Source organism: Hypanus sabinus, chromosome 19 (assembly GCF_030144855.1).
Source record: "Hypanus sabinus isolate sHypSab1 chromosome 19, sHypSab1.hap1, whole genome shotgun sequence".
NCBI lineage: Eukaryota > Metazoa > Chordata > Chondrichthyes > Myliobatiformes > Dasyatidae > Hypanus > Hypanus sabinus.
Window position 1 is genome coordinate 15,958,208 of NC_082724.1, and position 25,101 is coordinate 15,983,308.

The window sequence follows — 25,101 nt, forward strand, 5'->3', positions numbered from 1 at the left end:
AACAGACCGTATTCAAATAAACATCCTTGCACAACAACATTCCATAACTAACCTCACTATACTAAAGGTTTAGTGTTTTGGGTGGTGCCCCGTTTCTTTCAGGCCTTTTGCCTCGCGCCAGTCAGACCTTTGGACCTGTGGAGTGGCATCAGGTTTGGCAGGTGTCTTGTCAAAGACACCTTTCTCTGTATCAGGTGTCACATTGCTATCAATGACGTGGTCATCACTGAGTGGTAAGTCTGGTGGATGCTATGTGTCCGTCTTGTTGGATGCATTCGACTCAGGTGTGTTCTTTGGCAGAGCCTCCAGTATCTGGTCCACATGACATCTCCATGTATGATCTCCAACATCCACTGTGTACATCGGTGGTTCCGTTCTTGTAGCTTTTCTATCAGGTTTCCACTTCTTGGTGATCATGCACTAGGATTTCCTGTCCAGTCTCAAAGTTTCTTGCTGATTCACTCAGCAACTAGCTGAACTGTTTACTTTGTACCTCCCTCCATAGTTCTGGTATCAGGAGGTCTATGCGAGATCTCTGAGTCCTGCTCATGAACATTATTGCCGGTGCTTGATTTGTCATCATATGAACAGAGTTCTGATACACAAAAAGGAAGTTATCCTCCTTGTGCTGTAGAGAAATGTCCTTCTCGTCCATCACTTTAATGGACTTCTTGAAGGTTTGAATAAACCTTTCAGCTAACCCAGTTGTTGCTGGGTGGTGAGGAGCTGACTCGAAATGTTTGATGCCATTTTTTTTTCTTCAGTAGTCTGTACTCTTCTGATGTGTATTATAGTCCGTTGTCTCTTACAATTTGTTCTGGAAGGACTCTTCTGGAAAAGGCAGTCCTTTGAGTGGAAATGGTCTTTTCTGATGTGTCTTTTCATTGGTATGACCTCCAGCCACTTTGAATGAGCATCCACAGCAATCAGAAGCGTAGAGTCCATGAATGGCCTGGCAAAGTCAATATATACTCTTTGCCATGGTGATGAATGCCACTCCCATGGGTGTAACGGTGGCTGTGGGGGTGCATTCTGAACTTTGTGGCAACCCAAACAGCTTTCGGTCAAGTCTTCAATCTGTCTATCTATTCCCAGCCACACACGTAGCTCTGGGCAAGGCTCTTCATCCTGACTGTGCCCAGGTGTCTTTCATGCAGATTCTCTAACACTCTGGTGCTCAGTTTAGAGGGAATGACAACACGAGATCCACACATCAGTGTTCTGTGACATACCAATAGTTGGTCTCCCATCACTGAGAACTCTGGAAACACAGGGTTACCATAAGCTGGCCATCCTTGCATGGTGATGTCATAGACATTTGACATTGTCGGGTCATTCCTTGTTTCTTTTTGTATTTCTGAATTCGTTACTGGTAGCTGGTCCACCAATGCCATGTGGAACTCTTCTGCTGGGTCTCAGTATGAAGAATTTTCTTCTTCAGTTGCCAACGGTGGAAGACGTGCAAAGTCATCAGTGTTGCTGTGTTGTTTGATGCCTTTGAACTCCATATCATAAGAGTGGGCTCCAAGGAAAAGTGCCCAACATTGTAACTGGGTAGCAGTCATCACTGGAATTCCCCTCCTGGGGTCAAAAATTGAAACAAGGGGCTCGTGGTCTGTCACTAGAGTAAAGTTTTGTCCATCGAGGTACTGGTGGAGGAACTTCTTTTATCCCCATGCTGGACTAAGGGCCTGTCAATCGATCTGTGTGTAGTTGCATTCTGCCATCATCAGTCATCTTGAAGCAAATGTAATTGGACGTCCAGATCTATCTATCATAGTGGGTGACAAAACAGTGCCAATGCCATAAGGGGATGCATTGCACGCCAGTCTGATGGGCAGCGATGGGTCACAATGACTGAGCAGTTCATCGGATGTTATTAGATTCTTTGTTTCCTTGAATGCTCTTTCACATCTTTCTGACCCATTCCCACTTTGTTCCTGTCTGTAACAGTGCATTCAGTAGATGCAGCACTGTAGTAATGTTTGGGAGAAACTGCTGGCAGTAGTTTACAAGGCCCCAGTATGACCTGAATTGTGACACACTTTCTGGTTTGCATGCCTGTAGCACTGCTTCCATCTTCTCTTGTGACTTGTGTAAGCTATGCTAGTCAATGGCATGTCCACAATATGATATGTTACTCTTGAAAAACACATTACTCTCTCTTTGTGCGCTGACCATACTCAATCAGGCTGGTAAGCAATTTTCCAAGGTTCTGAAGGTGCTCTTCATCATTCTTGCCAGTCACAATGATGTCGTCAAGGTAACATTGTGTTCTTGGGTTATCTTGGGGCACTTGTGAGTGATGATTGTGAGTAACTTCCTGCTTGACTCCTCAATCTCCTTTTGGAGATAGGCCCGAGGCAAACCCATCTTTCAAAACCTCTCCCTGCCTGCCAAAGATGCAAATACGTCTTCTCTTCATGGCAGTGCATTCACAGTACGCAGCACAGGGGTGACGCCACCTTTGAAATCCCCACATATGTGAACAGCTCCGCCCTTCCCTTTCTTTATCATCAGGACAATGGGTGTGGCCCAATCGCTCACCTTATTTTCACTTTAGCTTTTGCTGGTTGTGCATCTTTCACTGTGTACTGTGCACTGTTACTCACACACCATCTTTTAGTACCCGTGACTGTCTTCTCCATCACCGGATTGGTTCCGTTCACTCTTTCCTCTCGCTGTCTCTCTCTCTTCCTCCGAATTCCATCATCTCGTAACTGTTAGTGCAGTTGGTAATATTTGTTGACATTTAGGTTCATACTCTAGCCAGTTTGTTGTGTCTGTACAACTACATATCAATTAAATAAAGTCCAGCACTCGGAGGAAAAGGTAACGTGTATATTCATTTTGCTGGGAGAGCAACAAATCAATGTGCAAGTTAATCATCAATAATTAGTGCTAAGGGAGGGGGTCATTGCACTAAAAGAAATAGATCCATGCATTACAGGATTGAATATTGAAAGACCTAGAAAGAGTGATTGTGGAGAGGATGTTTCCATAGTGGGTGAGTATGGAACCAGAGATCACAGCCTCAGGATAGAAGGATGTCCCTTTAAAGAAAAGATGAGGAGGACTTTCTTTAACCAGAGGCTGGTGAAACTCAGGCATTCATTGCCAGGGACAGCTGTGGAGACCAAGACATTGAATATCTTTAAGCAGAGATTGATTGGTTTGGAGCGATGTGCTACACACAGTGCTGAAATAACGACATGCAGTTGGTAAGACGTTTCGAGACTAGTTTATTCAAACTTCCTGGTGCTGGTATTTAAATCCATAGCGCCGGCCCTCTCCAGGCGGAAATGACATCAGAGGTGCATTACCAAAGTCTCTCCCCGCACGCTGGCTATTTATGAGCTGGTTTGCCTGCGCAGTAAGTGGGTCGCCACAGGTTCTTGATTAGTCAGGCAAGGGCATCAAAAGTTACAGGGAGAAGGCAGGAGAGGGATAATAAATCAGCCATGATGAAAAGGCAGAAAATACTCAATGGGCCGAATGGCCTAAGTCTGCTCCTATGTCTCAGGGTCCTATGATCTTATGGAGTGACCAGAAGTTATAAATTTACTTGCTGCCTGTTAACCCATTGGCGTTTAGAACAACGATGAATGTTTTCCAACTCTGGCAGTGTTCAAGGCTTCCTTCATCGTGTCAGTAACTTCCCTTCAGTTTTCACTACCGTCAGTCATGCAAGTCCAAGGTGGAGACTGAGGAATAGTGTCATTCTCAGATGTAGAAGAATTCTTCATTGCTGTTTCCATAAAAAAATTCAGGCTTGTTCGCCCTGAGCTGAACCCCCAAACCTGGAGGACCAGTGGACCACTCTTAGTCTGTCCTCTGCCATTTGACCTGATTGGCATGGGTGACCCTACCAAGAGCCAAAGCATAAAGCCCTGACTTTACACAGCATAGCTCTCCGCGTCATTGAGGCATGAAAGCCTCCAAACTACAATAAGGTTATGGTTCTCTTGGAGAGAAATTATAAAAAGCGCTATGTAACTGCAGATGTTTCAATCAAGTATTCTGGGTGGGAACTTTTAACTTCAATAATCTTTGCGAACTTTCACTACAGAATTATTGACATTAGTTGAAGGAAAATCTACTGAGGTCTATGACAGTTTGATATTAGTCTGTGTAAGGCACAAGAGAGCTGCAACTATCGTACTATATGCACAAGCATTACAAGTTTTATTAACATAAATATGTTCAATACTTGAGTGATATATTGTTTAGTAACTTTGCTTTATGACAATTCTGGATAAATATGGAACTGCTAGATTCTTATAACTACCAAGAATTACTTTCCACGTGTTTGATTACTCGTACAAGAAAGATCTCAACCTGAAACATGAACTGTCCATTTTACTTTATAGATATTGCCTGACATGTTAATTTCTTTTAGGCTTTTCTGTGCTGCTCCAGATTTCAGCATGTTGTCTCCAAGAAATGCACTAATGTTAAAAAGACAACATTCAAACAGGGTACTTACCAAGTGAACCGTACTAGTTACTGAATATTGTCCAAGAAAAATACTAAAATATGCTAGTTGCTTTATTTAATATCGAGGGTATTGCATTAGAACAATGTAATTTTAACTCTGGAACTGTTGCAGATTGTTGAAATAATGATTTCCTGCCTCTGTAGTTAGCTTTGGCTTAGTACTTTGGTAAAACTTTTGCCTCAGAATGAGATAATTGAGATACAGACAGATAATATGCTTTGTAACTCAAAAAAATGAATTGAAAGAAAAACACAGGGAGCCCAGCGATAAACGTGGTAACTTCATTTTCACTTTTAGCAAATGCACACATATGGCGTGGTGGTGTATATGACGTATGCTATTCACGCACTTTAACATATAACCCGTAATGAATTATGTTTTAACATCAAAGAGTGCTTAATCAAGCAAAAATGATGTACAGTACACACACACACACACACACACACACACACACACACACACACACACACACACACACACACACACACACACACACACACACACACACACACACACACACCACCCCCCACCCCCCAACAAGTGCTGGAGGATTCAGCAGGACAGGCAGCATCTATGGAAATGAATAAACTATTGATGTTTTGGGCCGAGACCCTTCATCGAGACTCTGGTAGCGACTGCAATAGGACAGCAGGTACCGCCATATGGCAGAAAGTGTGGTGCATAGAATGCAGTGGGAGAAGTAGTCCATTGAATGTGAGTACCTGGGCTCCACAGTGGGTCTAAATTGAGAAACTTGAAAATGGATCTAGAAGCCAAACAGATCTAGAAAATCTCACGTTTATGAATATATATATGCAATATTACCTAAATATTAATGAAATATTAAATACACAACACTGCTCTCTGCTTAGCTATAAACTCCAACTCAATATAGAATGCATCTTAACTTATATACATATACACATACAGTACATACACACACATGCATACACATATACTCATATGCATGCATAACATACAGTATATATTATACAATACTGTAAAAAAACTTAAGAATAGGTTTTTTACATGGTTCCAGGTGATATGACCTCCACAGAGCCCTGATCTCAACATCATCGAGGCCGTCTGAGATTACCTGGAGAGACGTGAGAAAGTGAGACAGCCGAAGTCTGTAGAAGAACTGTGAGTAGTTCTCCAAGATACTTGGAACTAGCTACCTGCTGATTTTCTTATAAAATGGAACAATAGTGCACCTAAGAGAATAGATGCAATTTTAGAGGTATCATTTTTGGTCACACCAAATAGTGATTTAATTAAGTGTTTTACTGCTTACTGCTCTTTGTAGTTTTTCTTTTGAAATTTTTAATTTAATTATTTTTGAAAGCATCTTCGCTTTACAGAATAGATCAAATGCTGGAGTCCTGCTGAAGGGTTTTGGTCTGAAACATCGAGTGTACTCTTTTCCTAGATGCTGCCTGGCCTGTTGAGTTCCACCAGGCTGTGTCCTGACGAAGGGTCTCGGCCTGAAATGTCGGCAGTCCTTCTCCTTACAGATGCTGCCTGGCCTGCTGTGTTCCACCAACATTTTGTGTGTGTTGTTTGAATTTCCAGCATCTGCAGATTTCCTCATGTTTGATCTGTAGAATGTTTCTTGTTTATGATTGCTTTACATGTGCCTAGGACTTGCACAATACTGTATACAACCACTATATAGACATCCACACCATAGTAAATTTTTGATTGTCCATTCAGACCTAAAGGTTTAATCAATGTGGAGGATTTCTGAGTCTTTTAGAATAATGTATTTCCTGACAAGGGTGTCACTCTGCTTGACAGAAGAGACTTGTGCCTGTGAAAGGATCTTAGGTTCTGGGACTGCAGGAAGTGGTCTGACAGCTCCGGACACCTTTCTTCTCTAACAAATTAACTCTGCTCTCCTCAACTGATTGATACGTCGTCTCCAGATGACATCAGTAACAATCTCCACTATGCAGGAGAGTGGTCCAGTTCTGTCTTCATCTTTCAAAGTACCCACTTTTGATCACCTCAGTCCCTCGCCAGGACTGCTGGTTCAACAGTGAAACATCGAGCTTTCAATTTGTCTCGCCGTTTGTCCCACATACTCTTTCTGAGACTGGGTTTGAGTGTGAGTGCAGGGATGACCCAGGAACAGCACGACTGGTGAGTTGGTGGTTGTGGAATGTGCTGTGTTGCGATATGCAAGAAGGAAATTGCCGAGTTTCTGATTCCGCGTTAGTGTGGTGTTTTTTGTTAACGTGCTAAAGTGTGTTCTTTAGATACTGGACAAACCCTTCAGGCAAGCCAATTGTAACCGGGTGTAATGATGCAGGTGCTCCATTCATTTTTAGGAATGGCTGAAACTCTTCCGCAACAAGCTGTAGTCCATAGTCACTGACTTAAGTTCTGTGGAACACCAGTCCTTGAGAAGGGCTGCATGTAGTGTATTGATTAGCACAAATCTTTACAGTACCAGTGAACCAGGTTCAATTCCTGCCTCTGTCTGTAGCTTCACTCCGTGCCCACGGGGGGTTCCTCTGGTTTCCTCCCACAGTGCAAAGACATACCAGTTGGTAGATTAATTGGTCATTGTAATTAGGTTAGGGTTAAATCAGGGGAATGCTCTGCAGCACAGCTTGAAGGACCAGAAGGGCCTATTTGCACTGTATCTCAATAAATAAATAAATAGGCTTCTCAGCACAACGACAGTGTGCGAGGCCGTAGTGGAGGTTTTTGGGAACACTTTGTAGCTGCATCCACTTCTATTAAGAAATTTGTGCCCATGAATGGTTCAGCAAAATCCACATGAATCCTCTCAGGCAATCCCAGGGGCTGGAGGCACTGCTCTTCGGCATCTTCTGGATATGTTGGCATCCTGACCGTGCGCGGCAAGCTGCTCGATCTGCTGATCTATCCCAGGCCAGCAGACAAAGCTTCGTGCCAAAGCTTTCATGTTAACCACAATTAGACGACTGGCATGAAGCTCCTCCAACACTTTAGCTCTCAGCTTGGTTAGCACAATAACTCTCAATCCCCCCTCAAGGTAACACTCCTCAAAGGCAAGTTCATCCTGGCGCTGGTGAAAACGGGGAACTTGAGTTCCTGCTGCACATTCCAGCCATTGTGGCCGCCCATGTAGATCCGAGGCAGTGTGGTCTTTGCTGGTTTCTCTTTGGATCATTTCTTCCATAATAGGAAGACTCTGGATTTGCATTTGAAAGAATATGTCAAGAGGAATGTCCACTTTTGAAAATCTTTCAGGCATTTACTTTTCCAAGAGTGAACACAACAATCCATCAGCATTTCCATGATTAGTCGTCCTCTTGAGTTCAATCTTGTAACTATGCCCCCCAAGAAACAGAGCCCATCTCTGCATCCGTGCTGCCGCGGTGAGTGGAATGTCCTTCTGTGGATCGAAGATAGACACTAGTGGTTGTTAATCAGCAATGAGGACAAGCTTTCTCCCATACAAGTACTGACTAAAATGCTTTACACCCCAAACTAGACTCCAGGCCTCTCAGGCAATCTGTGCATAATTTTTCACTGCAGCGGTAAGGGAATGTGATGCGTTCACTTCCATCACGCATAGCATGTGACATGACTGCACCCATACCATAAGCCAAGGTGTCACAGGCAAGATACACCAGATTATGTGGATTATAAGGTGTGAGTGCAATGTCGGACATCTCCTTTTGGAAAGCCACCTTATATCACTTTGTCCATTGAACTATCCAGAATAATGAGTTCATGGGGTGGAGCACAGTAGCCAGGTTAGGCAGCAATCTATTATAGTAATTGAAAAATCGCAAAAAGGACTGCAACTGTGACATAATATTTGGCCTTGGGTATTGATTCACAATATCAGTAAAGCTCATTTTGTCTCATTTGGTTGGAGCAGTTAAACCTCTAAATAAACTGCATGCTCTTCCGTTAATTACACTTGGCAAAAGTGACAACCACAGAAAAACATCAGCTATTCCACTTGCTCCAAAATACTGGCTCAATTCATATGGTATATATCACCCAGTTATCTTTTGTGTAATCTAACACATCTATCTTTCTAATGTAGCCAGTCATTTCTGCTTTCTTTTTTAAAATTCACTATTATTATCACCCTGTACTCACTGTTTATGAATCCAAGAATTTCATCCTTTTTTTTCTGACTCAAACTTCTCTCTCCCTCTTGTGAAGAAAGCTTGCTGTACTTTAAAAACTCAAACATCTTGGTGCACAGCAATAGGTAGGTAGTCATCTCAGGTTCATTTTAAAACTTCCTTGTTAGGTTTTTTAACTCAAAAAAAAAGTAATCAAAAGAAAAACACTGAGAGCCTGGGAATAAATGTGCGTACTTTGTTTTTGCTTTTAATGAGGTGCACACATATGACGCAGTGGCATAATGATACACACACCATGACTTGGCAGCATAATAATGTATCCCATTCATGTACTTTTTTATATAACATGTAATGAATTATGTAAACAACAAAGATTCCTAATCAAACAATGTATTTATAATATTGCCCCAATATTACTGAAATTCTAAACACACACAATATTGGGAGATAATTTCAGTGAGGAGAGGATTGCAGTGAGGAGGAAAAAGCATCACTGATGATTGGGAGGACGTCACATTGGAGATTGTGTTGTTGTTGGGGGCTCTTTATGTGAGACTGAAGCTGATTTCAGGACTGATCAGAATCTCGTTTAATATGCAAGGCTGGTGCCACACTGAAATTAGCACCATATTGCCAGCTGACGTCACTGTGCATGCCCAAGGACGTATTTGCATGCGTATGTCTCAACGGCCTGATCATAAATTCAGAAGTATATTACCAGTCTACATTGTGATCCCACAAGTTTCGCAATCAGGTTTTGAACATGCAGATATAATTGCTGTCTTTTTGATTGGGTCATTTTTGAATAGGCGAACTCAGGCACTGGAGAACAGATATCATAGTTCATGCTGATTTCGTTGAAACACTGATCACAAGGAGTGCATTCCGGGAATTCAGTGCGAGGGTCAGTACGGTTTTGTATTCATCGGGAAAAGAAGCTCATAAAACCTACTTTCATAAATTGAACTAAAGAGATGAGTGATTGATCCTCAACCAATTCGCCAATAGTAGATTGTGGGGAGGAGGGAGAGGGGGTGTGACAAAGGGAGGTGAGAGAGGGGAAGGGAGGGGGAGTGGGTAGAGGGGGTAGAGGGGGATGGGGAGAGAGGGGGGAGAGAGGGGAGAGAGAGTGGGAGAAAGAAAGGGTGGGGGAGAGGAGATAGAATGAATTAAATCCATGGACAAGACCCAATAATTAAAAAAACACTTGCATTTATATAATGTCTCTGATTACCTCAGAATGTCCCTAATACCTTTCAGCCAATGAAGTATTTGTGAAATGTAATTATATGCAATGCAAGAAAACTTAGCAGTCAAATTGCACCTGACAAGGTGACAGCATTAAAGTATTTGTCTGAGTACAACAGAGTCCCATGTCTGTTTATAAAATAACAAACAAGAAATGTAATAAATTCATCTACTGCAAACAAGCAATGTTCATGAATTATTAGTGCTTCTTATTTGTGAATATGTAAAACTTCAAGCATAATTTTGTACATCACTGCTGATTTCCAAGATAAATAATAGCAAACATATTGGCCCCATGTTTGCTCATTATTTCCAACACTTCCTTGGCTCTGGAATGGTGTTTACACTCACTGAAGTTTGCAAATTAGGGTGGATCCCATCTTTTTTGAGTTTCATCCCATGCTGTTTGTGGTGTCATTTCTAACTAGCCCCAAGTGTTCTGATGATACACAGAATGGTGTGGTTGCCAGTTGATAAAACTGCATTAAAATGCAATGGAACAAAGCCCAAAACTATAGTTAATGTCCCCTGTCCAATCTACTGATAGAGGATAGTGATAACAAAGGTGGCCCTTCATTTAATGAGCCCAGGGAAGTTTTAAAAAGTGTTGTGGGAATTAGAATGGTTTTGGAATGTTTTCACTTTGGTTTCTGGTTGGAGTAAACTCCCTTTTGCTTTTGACAGCTTGGGGGCCTGTTAGATCACTGGTAAATGTTTCTATCACTTACAGTCAGGGCTCTAAGTAAATTCTGTTTGAAGCAATGGAATGGACGACAGCACAGTGGTTGCCATATTTATTGGATGACGCAGTGTAGACATTATCTGGAATCTGCAGGAAATTATAGCACTTACCCATGTGTTTTCTAACATTGCTCTGTGTGACTAACTCCAACCTTGGAATTCCTGGATTAACATGGAATTCCTCAAGTTCCAGTCAGCTGTTTGTGATAGTTTTGCAAACTCCACTCCAACATTCAAGAGCACACGTTTCTGGCTCTTTCCCAGCATCTACACCAGGACATTTGCTCAACCGACCAATTTATTTCGCTTCAGGTGAGCAGCTGCAATGAATAAGTTAAATTTTAATTCATACATGCATTTTTAAAATAGTTTGAATTAATTTAAATCTTAGGTGTTTGGTTTCATTATATTTTGAATATATTTTCACTGTTTTGGGATGCTTTTAGTCACAAAGTCACATTGGGGTTTCAGACTGACTGTGCCCTTTAGGGCTAGCAAGTTGGAAGTCGGGGGGTGGCCCCACGGATGACCCGGTTCCTCTTCGATTCTGCCTCCTGAAGCATCAAGACTGGAAAAATAAGACAGCAGATGGTGTGTTGGCCCTCAAATTCCCCCTAAATTCTTCCCCTCTCACTTTATACCTATGTCTTCTAGTTCTTGATTCCCAACCCTGGGAGAAAGACTGACTTTATCTATGCCCCTCTTGACTTTGCACTCCTCTGGAAGATCACCTCTCAGTTTCTTGTTTGCCAAGGAAAAATTCCTGATCTGTCCAACCCAATAACTCAGTCCTTCAAGTCCTGGTAACATCCTTGTAAATCTTCTCCTCACTCTTTCAAATTTAATGACATCTTTCCTTCGTCAGGTTGACCAAAGTTGAACAGGGCACTGCAGGTGCAGTCTCATCAGCATCTTATACCACTGCAGTGTTAACCTCCTAACTTGTAAACTCACTGCCCTGGCTGGTGAAGGCCAGCGTGGCAAAAACTTTCTTTGCCACCATTTCTATCTGTAACTCCACTTTCAGGAAACCGTGTACCTGAACTCCAATGTTCTTATGCTCCACAACACTCTGCTGGGCCTTACTGCTTGTTGTGAAAATTCTGTCATGAATTGACTTTACAACCTGCAGCTTGTCTGAAGTAAACTCCATTTTCACTTATTCAGCTCACTTACCCGGCTGATCAAGATCATCCTGAAATTTTTGACAGGGCCCCTTCACTAGCAATGGTGCTACATGTATTAGTTTTTGAAGGTCATAAATATTCAGAAGGATTCAAGGTTTTTCAACAGCTGGCTAAACTTGTTGGATCAGTCTTTCCCAATAATTTTGTGTGTGGTTATTTTTCTGACGCCCTATCCCCACATGACACAGAAGGCCTTACTGGTAAGCAGGGCCTCACTACTGAGGATTGCCAGTGGTGAGGTAAATGGACATCTTTCGAACTAATTTATGGCCTCTGGCACCTCGGCACTGGCCACAAAACTGAGCCCACTAATCGCCAGATCATCCTTTCCTTGCTCTTGACTGGATAGGTTTTTTTAATTGTTACTGACGTTCTGAAAGTATTGTAAAATCTGTGATGAATACTTGATCATATTGAGGCAGCTAAAAGGGGTTAGTCAGGGAAACCATCAACTTCCGATAACCCGATCTCTTTCCCAGAACCTAATAACTGTTGAGCTTGATATTGAGAGAGGAGATTGAACCACTGAGACAGCACTGTACACTGCTATCAATACAAACGGCGCTGCATACTTCAACATCGAGACAGAGTATGTCAAAGTGTTGGGATGAACAGTGTCTCTTTGGGGGCTTAGCCATTGTTTACATGGTGGGCGAGGGGGTTGCTGAGGCAGGTGAGGGGGAGGGGGGAGGTTTGATGCTTTGACTACTTGTCCATGGGGGGTGTTCATTTGGGGTTCTAATATTTTTCTGTCATTCATTCTTTCATGTTTTTCTTGTTTCGTGGATGTCTGTGAAGAGTAAGATTTTCAAGTTGTATGCTGTATACAATCTGATATTTTATGGAACTATAGAGTCACAGAAAATTGTAGAACCTTGAAATACACCTTCTGGCCAATCAAGTCCGACTGACCATCGACCACCTATTTCACTACTTCTACTAGTTCTCATTTTTCATTCTCCCCATATTCTCAATAACTTCACCTAGCTTTGGGAACACACCAATATAATTTATATTTGCCAAATTAACCCACCAGGTGGTATGTGCTGCTGTTGGAAAAAGTCCCCTGCCCTCCCTCTCACTCTTGTTGGCAAGTTTACTGCAATAGTGATCTCTCTCTCTCTCTCCCTCTCTCTCTCTCTCTCTCTCTCTCTCTCTCTCTCCCCTCCCTCCCTCTCTCTCTCTCTCTCTCTCTCTCTCTCTCTCTCTCTCTCTCTCTCTCTGTCTCTCTCTCTCTCTCTCTCTCTCTCTCTCCCTCCCTCCCTCCCTCACTTTTTCTGTTCCACACAAACTCAAGATACCTACCACATTGATATGTAACCCTTTCTTTTGCTAAATCCCAGGAAATTCTTTGTTAAATTCTAGGCTCCTTAAAGTTGCTAAATTCCATATTTTGTTCCCAGCACATAATAGTCTGCTTCTTGCAATAAAAAGTAAAGGTTAAATATCCATTGGAATTATAATAATATTCAAAGCTGTTGCTGTATGTTTTCATAGAAAACCATACAGAGTTAGGAGTATCAATGCCAAAATATAAATGAATATCCACAAATATTATATATTTTGCTCCAAGTAGAGAATAAACAACAGCAGTCTTTATATTCCAAACTTAATCACAGACCTAGGATGGAATTTTGCAGTGTATGAAAATCTATTGTTAAACAGTGTCCTCTACAGGAGATCCAGAAACGCTGAACAGGACAAGCAACCTTATTTATTTATTTTTCAGAATCTGGACATCATTGGCAAGACCAGTATATGTTGCCTACTTCAACGTGCCCTCCGAGTGACTTGCCAGGCCATTTCAGAAAGAGTTTGCAAGTCAGAACAGACTATTAAATAAGCTGCATACAAGGTCTAAACCTGTTACGCCAGTTGGAGAAAAAATGCCATGCCAAATCTTGTGCAGAAGTTAAAAAGGAGAGAAGGAACAAGTTAAGGGAGAACAGAGGGAAAGAAAAAAAATTCTCAATTCAAAAAGTGGAGAAGCACTACAGAGGCAATTGTTGTCTTTTATGTTTGACCCCTTCTGGCATGTTAAGAACCTTGAGTACTCTTACAAGAGAATCTGCAGATGCTGGAAATCCAAAGCAACGCATACAAAATGCTGGAGGAACTCAGCCAGCAGGTCAGGCATCATCAATGGAAAAGAGTAAACAGCCAAAGTTTCGGGGCGAGGAAAGGGGAAGATGCCAGAATAAAAAGGTGGGGTTGGGGGAGGTGAAGGAGACTGGTTGGACGGTGATAGGTGAATTCAGGTGGGTGGTAAAGGTAAGGAGATGAAGAGGAAGGAACCTGATAGGAGAGGAGAGTGGAAGATAGGAGAGAGGGAAGGAGGAGTGGCACCAGGGGTGAGAAGAGGAAAGCTGTCAGAGTGGGAATAGAAGAGGGGAGGGGGAAGGAAAACATTTTACCAGAAGGAGAAATCGATATTCATGCCACCAGGTTGGAGACTACCAGATGGAATATAATGGGAATGAACAGTCAATGTTTCAGGCCAAGACCCTACATGAGTCCTGATGAAGTGTCTCGGCCCAAAACTCCGACTGTTTATTCCTATCCATTAATGCTGCCTGACCTCTCGAGCTCCTCCAGCACATTGTGTGTACTGTTCTAGATTTCCAGCTTCTGTAGCTGGACAGACAGAGTACAAGATGCTACTCTTCCGCCCTGAGTCTGGCCTCACCATGGAGGGCATGGACTGACACCTCGGAACAGGAATGGGAATCAGAATTAAAACGTTTGGCCACTGGGAAGTTCCATTTTTGGCAAATGGAGTGGTTTGCTTCAACAATAAAAACTGGTCCGTTAAGTGCTCAAATGCAACATAGCCACATGGAATTCACTCAATGATGCCAGACGAAAATACATTGTGTTCGATATGCTATTATATCCTGCTGTTTTAAAGTTGCATATCATTTGATTCTCAAGGATGAAAATTACTGGAAGTATTCTAACATAATGAAAGCAGATCTGTCGTCCATGTTCCCTCTTTGTCATCTTACAGCACTTTAAATTTCATTGTACAGAATTTTATGTCCATAAGACCATAAGGCATAGGAGCAGAATTAGGCCATTCAGCCCATCAAGTCTGCTCTGGCATTTCTTCATGGTTGATCCCTGATCCCATTCAACCCCATTACCTGCCCTTTCAACATATTCTTTGATACCCTAACCGATCAGGAACTTATCAACTTCCTCTTTAAATATACCCACGGACTTGGCCTCCACTGCAGTCTATGGCAGAGCATTCCATACAGGTTCATCACTCTTTGGCTAAAAAAAAATTCCTCCTTACTTCTGTTCTAAAAGTTCACCCCACAATTTTGAGGCCGTGCCCTCTAGTTCTGCATAACCTCCACCAGAGGAAACATCCTCTCCACATCCACCTTACCTAGTTCTTCCAACATTCGGTGTGTTTCAATGAGATCCTCCCCCCCCCCACCCACATTCTTCTAAATTCCAGGGAGTACAGGCCCAAAGCTGCCAAACACTCCTCATATGTTAACCCTTTCATTCCCAGAATCAACCTTGTGTACCTCCTCTGTACTCTCTCCAATGACAACACATCCTTTCTGAGATATGGGGCCCAAAACTGTTGCCAATACTCCAAGTGCAGCCTGACTAGTGTCTTATAAAGGCTCAACAAGTCTCCTTGTTTTTATATTCTATCTCCCTTGAAATAAATGCCAACATTGCATTTACCACCGACTCAACCCGTGAATTAACTTTCTGGGAGTCTTGCACAAGGACTCCAAAGTCCTCTTGCACCTCTAATGTTTGAATTTTCTCCCCACTCAGATAGTAGTCTGCACTATTGTTCCTTTTACCAAAATGTATTATCATACATTTCCCAACACTGTATTCCATTTGCCACTTTTTGCCCATTCTTCCAATCTGTCTAAGTCCTGCTGCAATCGCATTGCTTCCTCAGCACTACCTACCCCTCCACCTATCTTTGTATCATCTGCAAACTTTGCCACAAAACCATCTGTTCCATTATCGAAATCATTGACAAGCAATGTGAAAAGTAGCAGTCCCAATATTGACCCTTGAGGAACACCTCTAGTCACTGGCAGCCAACCAGAAAAGGCCCCTTTTATTCCCACTCGCTGCCTCCTGCCTGTCAGCCATTCCTCTATCCATGCCGGTATCTTTCCTGCAACAGCACAGGATTTTATTTTGTTACGCAGACCTCCTAGACAACAGTAAAAGGAAACACGACCGTCATTTGGGATGCATTAAGTTCCTCCAGTGACTGAAAGTACTTTAATTAACACAGGAGCCAGCATGTCTAATAATTCTAACTAATCTTACCAATTAAATTGAAAAAATTGAAAGCCCTGGTTTAGAACTGCAGCATGAAGAGCAATTAAGCCTATGACCTCATCTAGTATTTATTTAACAATTGGACAGTGGCAGTTGTAAGGAGAAGAAATTTGAACTTTGCAACAGAAATACCAGGTTTTATGTGTTTGCTTGGCTTAATTAATATCATTAATGGTTCCTTAAGGCTGTCATAGCAGGGGGGGCAGGGGGGCGGTGGTTGTCGTGGGGATGAACTCTCACTACCTATTAAATGCTCCCAGTGGCATACGCCTCAAATAGCCTCTGACAGCCAAGTCCAGCTCATGGTTGTTCTGTGTGGCTTAGCTACTAAGCCCAGAAGAACTGTCTCTACTCACAGGAGAAGGGGTAAAGGTGGGTTACTGGCACCTTAAGTCCAATCGCATCAAGCAGATGGGGCCCATCAGCCATGGACGGCAGCTCATCTTGGAGAAGGAAAACTGATCTCAAACCTTCGCTGCCTTGCAGGCATACCCACTCGTGAGGAAGGCTTCAGGAATAAACCCAGAGGAAAAATTCAGAGCTGGAACCCTTAAGTCAGTCCTACGTTGAGTTCAATGCTGACCGGTAACTCCCGCGATGCCGCTGGTGTCAAACTGTATCAGTCTCTGCGTTTGTATCCACCAGCTGCACGGAGAGAAGGAGCCTGATGCATGGGCAACAGCTCGCTCTTCGTATTGTACTGGCCTGGCCTGTATCAATGGTCAACCCCGAGCAAGGGTGCCTCAATCTCAGTCGGTTCAAAGCTCAAGGTTGAGGGCTTATTAAGATAGAGTATTTAAATTTAGCAATAAAATCTGATCCATAAGCTCAGGGCTAAAGGACAGCATCTCTCATCTGATGCAAAGACATTTGAATGGTTCCCTAGTTTGAGAAAATGGACTCTCGACCTTATAATCAACCTTGTCACGATCTTTCACCTTAATGTCTGACTACACTGCACTTACACTGTAACTGTGCCATTTTATTCTGCACTCCATTATTGTTTTACCTTGTACTAGATTGGTGCACTGCTGTAATGAATTAATCTGTATGAATAATACGCTGGACAAGTTTTTCACTGTAACCTTGATGCAGGTGGCAATAATAAACCAACTTATGATTTACAAGAAGCCCACTTGAGGACTTAAGCACTTAATTTAGCTAGTATGTCAGTGCTGAGACGAAGTTATTCAATTGAAGATGTTATCTTTCAAGCTAGATTTAAAGCCAGGGCCTTGTCTCCTCAGCTCAGGAAGCCGTTCACAACCTCGCGGTGCTCTTTTGAATCAGAATCAGGTTCAATATCCCCAGCATACGTCGTGAAATTTGTTAACTTTGCAGCAGCAGTATACATGAAAAATAAACAAAAAAACTGAATTAGAGTAAGTAAATATTAAATAGTTAACCATATAACAATTACAGCACGGAAACAGGCCATCTCGGCCCTTCTAGTCCATGCCGAACGCTTATTCTCACCTAGTCCCACAGACCTGCATTCATCCCATAACCCTCCATTTCTTTCCTGTCCGTATACCTATCCAATTTTTTTTTAAATGACAAAATCAAACCTGCCTCTACCACTTCTACTGGAAGCTCGTTCCACACAGCTACCACTCTCTGAGTAAAGAAGTTCCCCCTCGTGTTACCCCTAAACTTTTGCCCCCTAACTCTCAACTCATGTCTTCTTGTTTGAATCTCCCCTTCTCTCAATGGAAAAAGCCTATCCATGCCAACTCTATCTATCCTCCTCATAATTTTAAATACCTCTATCAAGTCCCCCCTTCTATGCTCCAAAGAATAAAGACCTAACTTGTTCAACCTTTCTCTTAGCTTCTAGTAAATCTCCTCTGTACTCTCTCTAATTTGTTGACATCTTTCCTAAAATTCGGTGACCAGAAATGTAGACAAAACTCCAAATTTGGCCTCACCAATGTCTCGTACAATTTTAACATGACATCCCATCCTGTGCAGTAGCCCTGCTACTAGTTTATATGTCATGCTCTTATATGCCCTCCCGTCACCGTCTGAGATTCTGCCAACAATGGCTGTATCATCAGTAAGTTTATAGATGGTGTTTGAGCTATGCCTAGCCATGTAGTTGTGGGTATAAAGAGAGTATAGCAGAGTGCTAAGTGCATATCGCTGAAGTGCGCCTGTGTTGTCAGCAAGGGGTCAGAAGGAGAAAGACACGCACCCTAATGACTTGTTCAGTGCTCCATCCACAATCAGTATCACCAGAACTCTCGGAGAATGATTGATTCAAGTTGCTGAAAATCTGAAAACTAAACACAAAAAAGCTGCAGATTCTTAGAAGGTCTGGAGAAACCTATGGAGAAGGAAGTGCCAAGGAACTTCTTCACTAGCCTGAAGTAAAAGATACAGTGCACCCAGAAGCTGACTTCATCCAAAGTTGAATACTATCAGGGCCACTTGCGATCACAGGGAAGTCTGTCTCCTGGCTATTTGACACGTGTTTCATTCACCCGAGGATCTTATATCTGGATTAAACTCTGTGAAATGTCACAGTGTCCAAAATGTATCACCAGTACAATTTTTTAAAATCTCACTGATCTTAAGAACAATTTTCTCTTCCTTTGAAATGGCTTAAAAGGCCAAAAGGAACACTTTAAGTTGGTGACCTATTATCCAGACTAGAAATTGATACAGCTGCAACAAGTTTAAGCATGACTTGAAGAGCAAGGAATCTGTATTTGTGTATCCAATCTGGTTGTGGATAAGTGGAGCGTGGGTGTAAAGGTGTGTTTTGAATAGGCGAAATAAGTCAGCTCCTTGCTGCTTCAGGAACTTGCTCTATTCAAAGCCACTGCAATGTCTATAGAATTATGGAAGAGTCATGGAAAAATACAGCGCAGAAACAGGCCCTTCGGCCCATCTGCTGAACTAGCTGCACCCAGACCATAACCCCGCCATCCATGTATCTATCCAAACTTATCTTAAATTTTCAATCAAGTTCACATGCACCAATTGCATTGGCATCTCCTTCCACACTCTCACGACCCTCTGAGTGAAGAAGCTTCCCCTCACTTTCCCCTTAAGCTTTTCACCTTTCACCCTTAACCTATGGCCTCTAGTTGCAGTCCCACCCAAACTCAGGGAAAAAGCCTGCTTGCATTTACCCTATCTATCCCTCATAATTTTATATATCTTTTTCAAATCTCCCTTCAACCTTCTGCATTCCAAGGAGTAAAGTCCCAACCTCTTCGATGTTTCCTTATAGCCCGGGTCCCCCAGTCCCAGGAGCATCCTGGTAGATTTTCTCTGTACTCTTTCAAAGTTATTTACATCTTTCCTGTAGGTCGGTGACCAAAACTACAGACAATACTCCAAATTAGGCCTCACCAATTTCTTATACAATTTAAACACAACATCCCTTCTCCTATGCTCAATACTCTGATATATAAATAAGTCAAATGACTCCAAATGTTCTCTACCACAATGGCAGGGAATTTGTGATGAGGACAAAGGTGAGGCTATGAGGCACTAACTGTATACCCGGGGGTTAAATGCAACAGGGTAGACTGTTGAAGTGCACAAGCTGACTGACTATGAGTTCTAGACCTCTACGTTTAACTGTATAGGAATCTTCTGTCAATTTCACGGAGCCGTTGTGATGAACACTATTTGCCCAGCACAAAACCATAAAGTTTGCCAAGGCAAATTTTCCTTCCTTACCGCCAGTGGTCTTCGCTGATTGAAGTGCTCCTCAGCCTTCATGTCAACACCATTCTGCAAAGACTACGCACGATGACATTGCTGATGGCAAGGGCCTGACTATCCCAGCTGAACCGCATTGGTTTGGGGAGTTCGTTTTATTTTCCGAGAAAGCATTCAAGTTAGAGCTAATTTGGGCCATGTCCTTCAGCCCAGCCCAGCATTCCATCCAGGTCAGGATGACGTTCCTAATGTTACCATATATGAATGGCATGTCTAGATTTTTCTAGGTATAGCAATGGTCGGGTATGGGGTAAAAATAACTTAGCCAAGGTCACTTTTCATTTTGTTACTTTAATAAGCTGAATTTGAATATAGATGGGTAATTCTCCGAGCTTGTTGACTACACAGTTGCTGAGGGTGATTTAATGCACACAATTGATATATATTATCCTCCATTCTCTATCGTTTATAGAGAAGTTATTCTGCTTTACCTGGAATAAGTTGCAGCTCAGTACTCTGTTCTTTAAAATGACAGTTTACTGCATAATTTAAATAGACTGTTTCCTGAGTCATATCTCCTGTTCACATCCTATCTAGAGCTGGATATAAGTACTTTGTTCAGTCTCTATCTGTCTATTCTGACTTATTCCCTACTGAGTTGCATAAGCTGCAAGAATACTTTTCCCCTGGCTTTGCCGTGGTGCTCTTGTTAATGCTGAGTCTATTTCTATTTATTTGTTTTATTTATTTATTGAGATACAGCACAGAACAGGCCCTTCGATCTGCACCGCACAGCGATACCCCAATTTGATTGTAGTCCAACCGCAGGAAAATTTACAAAGACTAATTAACCTACCAACCGGTAAGTCTTTGGATTGTGGGAGGGAACTCACGCAGTCACAGGAAGAGCATACAAGCTCCCCACAGACAGCGAGCAGGAATTGAACCCAGGTTGCTGGTACTGTAAAACATCGTGCTAACCACTGCAGCCCCATGAGTCACTTTCTTGACAACGGTTCCTCTTGCCTCATCACTACAGTTCAGAGTTGCATTAACATTAGTAGTAGGTGGGTTTTTAAATTCTTTTTTGTCTGGGGGTTTTCGGTGGGACATTTACATGCACCAATAGTCACTTATTGGAGGAGAAGCCTCAACATTTTGCCGGCAATGCAGACTGCTGAGGTTAATTTGCACATTTTAGAGGACCTATCGCTGGGGGGAGACAGTGAGCTAACCCTCACGGCCACAATGTGCCATTGCCCGTTCTGCACTGCCAGCACAGATCAACTCCACCCCTGACATCCACCTGGAGAAGAAATAAGAATCAAACAAAATAAGAAGTGAAAATCAGATCTCCAGCATTTGCAGCTTCTCGATTTCCAATTCAAAGACTGGTTCTATTTCGAAGAGTCAAGCCTGATTTAGAGTTGTTTATGCCTAGGAATCAGTTCAGTTGTAGGTCTCTTTCATCACAAAGAAGAACAAAAGTAATTTGTATTTAATAATGGCCCTTGTGACTAATGAGGTTAAAAATACAACTGTCACGTTGTTCATTTTATAAGGAGAAATGTTCTTCAAATTCAAACTCAGCCATCCATGAATACAGCCAAATGAAACAGCGCTACTCTGGGGCCAAGTTGCAGAACACAGTACCAACAGTCACGCACAGCACAAGGCATTTATAGCACATATAAGATCACAAGCACATGCAAGATATTAGTAAAATAGTCACCCAACAAAGATATAGTCCAAGTCCCTGAGTCCATGAATGTTGCAGCACTCTGCAGTCGAACACAATGCAGCCTGTCTTCTGCCGAGCAAACACTGGGGGCAGCACTGACTCCAGAATACCACGCCGCCTCCAGCGCTCCTGTGAAGCACTCGACTCCAACGCCTCGCCTCCGGGTGGCTGCAAGCAAGTGGCACCGCGGCTAGAGGGCTAATCCTCACTACCACCGAGGCCACGCAGCCCCTCCACTGTCCACCCGCCCGCCCTGCCGTTGCAGTGCATTGATCCAGATCACACACACCAGCTTCCATTGGAAAATAAAGAATAAATCTTAGTTTAAGTCATCAGTATATTTGCAATTAGTCTTCTTCGCAAAAATGGCACTTGATTAGAGAAACAGCAGCTGCCCATTGCAATATATAAAGTTAATGCAGGAGGACAGCCTCATTAAGATGCTGCTTTCTGTGCTTTGCTAATTTAGTTATTTCCAGCCTTCATCAAAGTCACCAAAATGTTATTTACTTCCTCAACAGCAAAGATCTGAGGAGACAGCACCAACATTTAGCTCTCCAGAAGTGGTAATTAAATCTACACATTCCTTAGTAATAAAGAGATTTAAAGAAATTAAATACAGATTCAGGACAAGACTTTAATAGGTGTCGACCACTGGCTGTTAATGTACCAAAAATTCTGACTTAAAATACTTGATGTCCAAAACTTTCTCCCTTAAAATACTTCCAAATGAGAATTTAGTTTCCCCTTGGATTAAATTCCAATTAAGTTTCACAGACTGTAGATGGGATCACAATTGTCATGAAGTAGTATCAGGTTTGATCATTTAAAATTTGTTTAGCTTGAACATTATACATCAAGGTTGATTTGAAAATACCACAGAACCCACTTCTTGACAAAATATTTTGTCAATATTGCAGGTCACTATCCAACTTCATTTTTTTTAATTTAGAGATTCAGCGAGGAACGGGCCCTACTGGCCCAATCAGATCACCACCCAGCAACCCACCTACTTATCTCTAGCCCAATCACAGGCCAATTTACAATACTCAGTTAACCTACCAACCAGCATGTCTTTGGAAAGTGGGAGGAAACCTGAACACCCAGAGGAAACCCCCACGGTGACAGAGGTAGAGCATACAAATGCCTCACAGACAACATCAAAATTGATCTCCAAACTCCAACGGCCCAAACTGTAATGGTGTCTCACAAACCACTTTGTGTAATGGTGCCCCACTAAAAGTCGAAGATTACTAAGCCATTGTCAGAGCAAGTCCTAGAGGGACACAGTAAGGAAATGGAGCCCTTTGAGCCCCATCATTGAATCCACATCAATGATTGACAGTGACATTTGTTTTATTTAGAGATACAGCCCAGGTCATTCCAGTTCAATGAGCCTGAAGCACCCAATTACACCCATGTGACCGATTAACCTATTAATCTGTACATCCTTGGAACATCAGAGGAAACTGGAGCACCTGGAGGAAGCCCATACAGTCTTGGGGAGAAAGTACAAACTCCTTACAGATAGAGGCAGAAAGAGAACACAAGCCACTGTTCACTGTTTTTCTACCATGCCTCCCTTACCTCCATTTTGAAACAAATTCTATGCACGTTCTCATGAGTTTCAACAAAATTTTGCCATTCTAAACACTAGGAGCAGTTTACAGTGGGCAATCAAACTGCCAACCCATCTTTGTGACGAGCACTGAGAGGAAACCAATGTGCTCACAGGGAAAGAATACAATCTCCACACAGACTGCACCTGCTTAAGAGCGAGCCCAGGATTTGTTGAGGTAGCTTTTCTGAAAACACTGGTCCACCTTGTTTAAGTGCTGGAAGAGCCTTCAGCCACAACTGATGTTCTCTGATAGAGACACAAGAGGTATTGCAGATGCTGGAAATCTGGAAAAAGCACACACAGAAAGTGCTGGAGTTTACTCAGCAGGACATATTTCCCTATGGAGGGGAATAAACAATCGATATTTCGGATTTCAACACTTCAGAAAGGAAGAGAGCAGGAGCTAGAATATAAGAGTGGGACGATAAGGAGGAATATGAGCCAGCAGGTGATAGCTGAATCCAGATGGTTGAGTGGTGAGGGTGGGGGGGAGAGAAAACAAAAGATGATGTGAGAAGCTGGGAGGTGATACATGGAAGAGGCAAAGGTCTGAAGGAAGTAGAATCTGGTAAGTGAGGAAAGCAGACCATACAATACTTGAGAAACGGATGATCAATGCTTCAGGTCAGCACAGATGAAGGAGCTCAAACTGAGGCGTTGACTGTCTGCTTCTCTCCGTAGGATGTTGCCTGACCTGCTGAGTTCCTCCAGCATTTTGTCTGTGTGCTGTAACATTTCACTCACCAGTAAAGTTGCAAGCGGTCCAGGTAAAGTAATGCTTCAACTTTATTATTCAACTGTTCAGAGGAAGAGAAAAGTCGTGGATATTGGAACAAAACACACAAAGTGCTGGAGGAACTCAGCAGGTCAGACAGCATCTATGGAGAAAAATGTTAATCCTATTCCTTTCCGCGATGTGTGGTGCCTCAGGCAGCACCCCTGCTGTTTCTTTAGCATTTTGGGGAGAAATGAACAGTGATATTTCAAGCTGAAATCTTTCATCTGGACTAGAAAGGAAGAGAGAAGAAACCTTAATAAAAGGGTTGGGTTAGTTTAGTCTTTCTATTTGTGTCAGAACTACCACTTCTGCTGTAAGGTTATCTGCCTGCAATTTTAAACCTGTTTTTTTGGAGTACTTCTAACTACCTCCATTTGGTTTCAAATGTCTAACCTCTATTGCACAGCCTCTTTCATTTCTTCTCTGTTTCTGTCCTCATTAATGTATTACCAGAGGGGTCTATAAACATTAGAAACATCTCAACAATCCTGGACGCACCCTCCCCCTATCAGAGATATTCCCTTTGTCCTATGCATGCATCCCTCAACTTTTCTACTCACAGAAAAGTACAGCACAGAAACAGGCCCTTTGGCCCATCTGGTCGATGCCAAACCATTTAAACTGCCTACTCCCATCGACCTGCACCCGGACCATAGCCTTCCATCCACGTATCTATCTAGTTTTATCTTAAATGTTGAAATTGAGCTCACATGCACCACTTGGACTGGCAATACGTTCCCTACTCTGATGACCCTCTGAGTGAAGATGTTTCTCTTTAAATCTTTCACTTTTCACCCTTAACCCATGACCTCTAGCTGTAGTCCCACCCTGTCTGTCTGTGGTGTCACTTTCAGGTAACTATGTACTTGAAACCATGGGTCTTTTTGTTCTGTAACACTCTCCATGACCCTGCCATTTATTGGGCGTTAGGCAGGGCCAATAGGAAGTGAGGTGTTCAGTGCCAGGCGTTTCTTGCTGTTTACCTGTTTAGGTAACTGAATTAGGTGTGCAGAGGGGTTGAAGTGTGAATTAGATTATATGTTTCAATAGCATGCAGGGTTTCTCTATTTTTTTAATGCTATGGATTAATACAATTAAGCAAAGGGTCCATGGACCCCAGGTTGGAAAACACAAAGGATACGGGGAAAGATTGGGGGGGTTGGGAAAAATGTGGATTTGACTTTGAGGA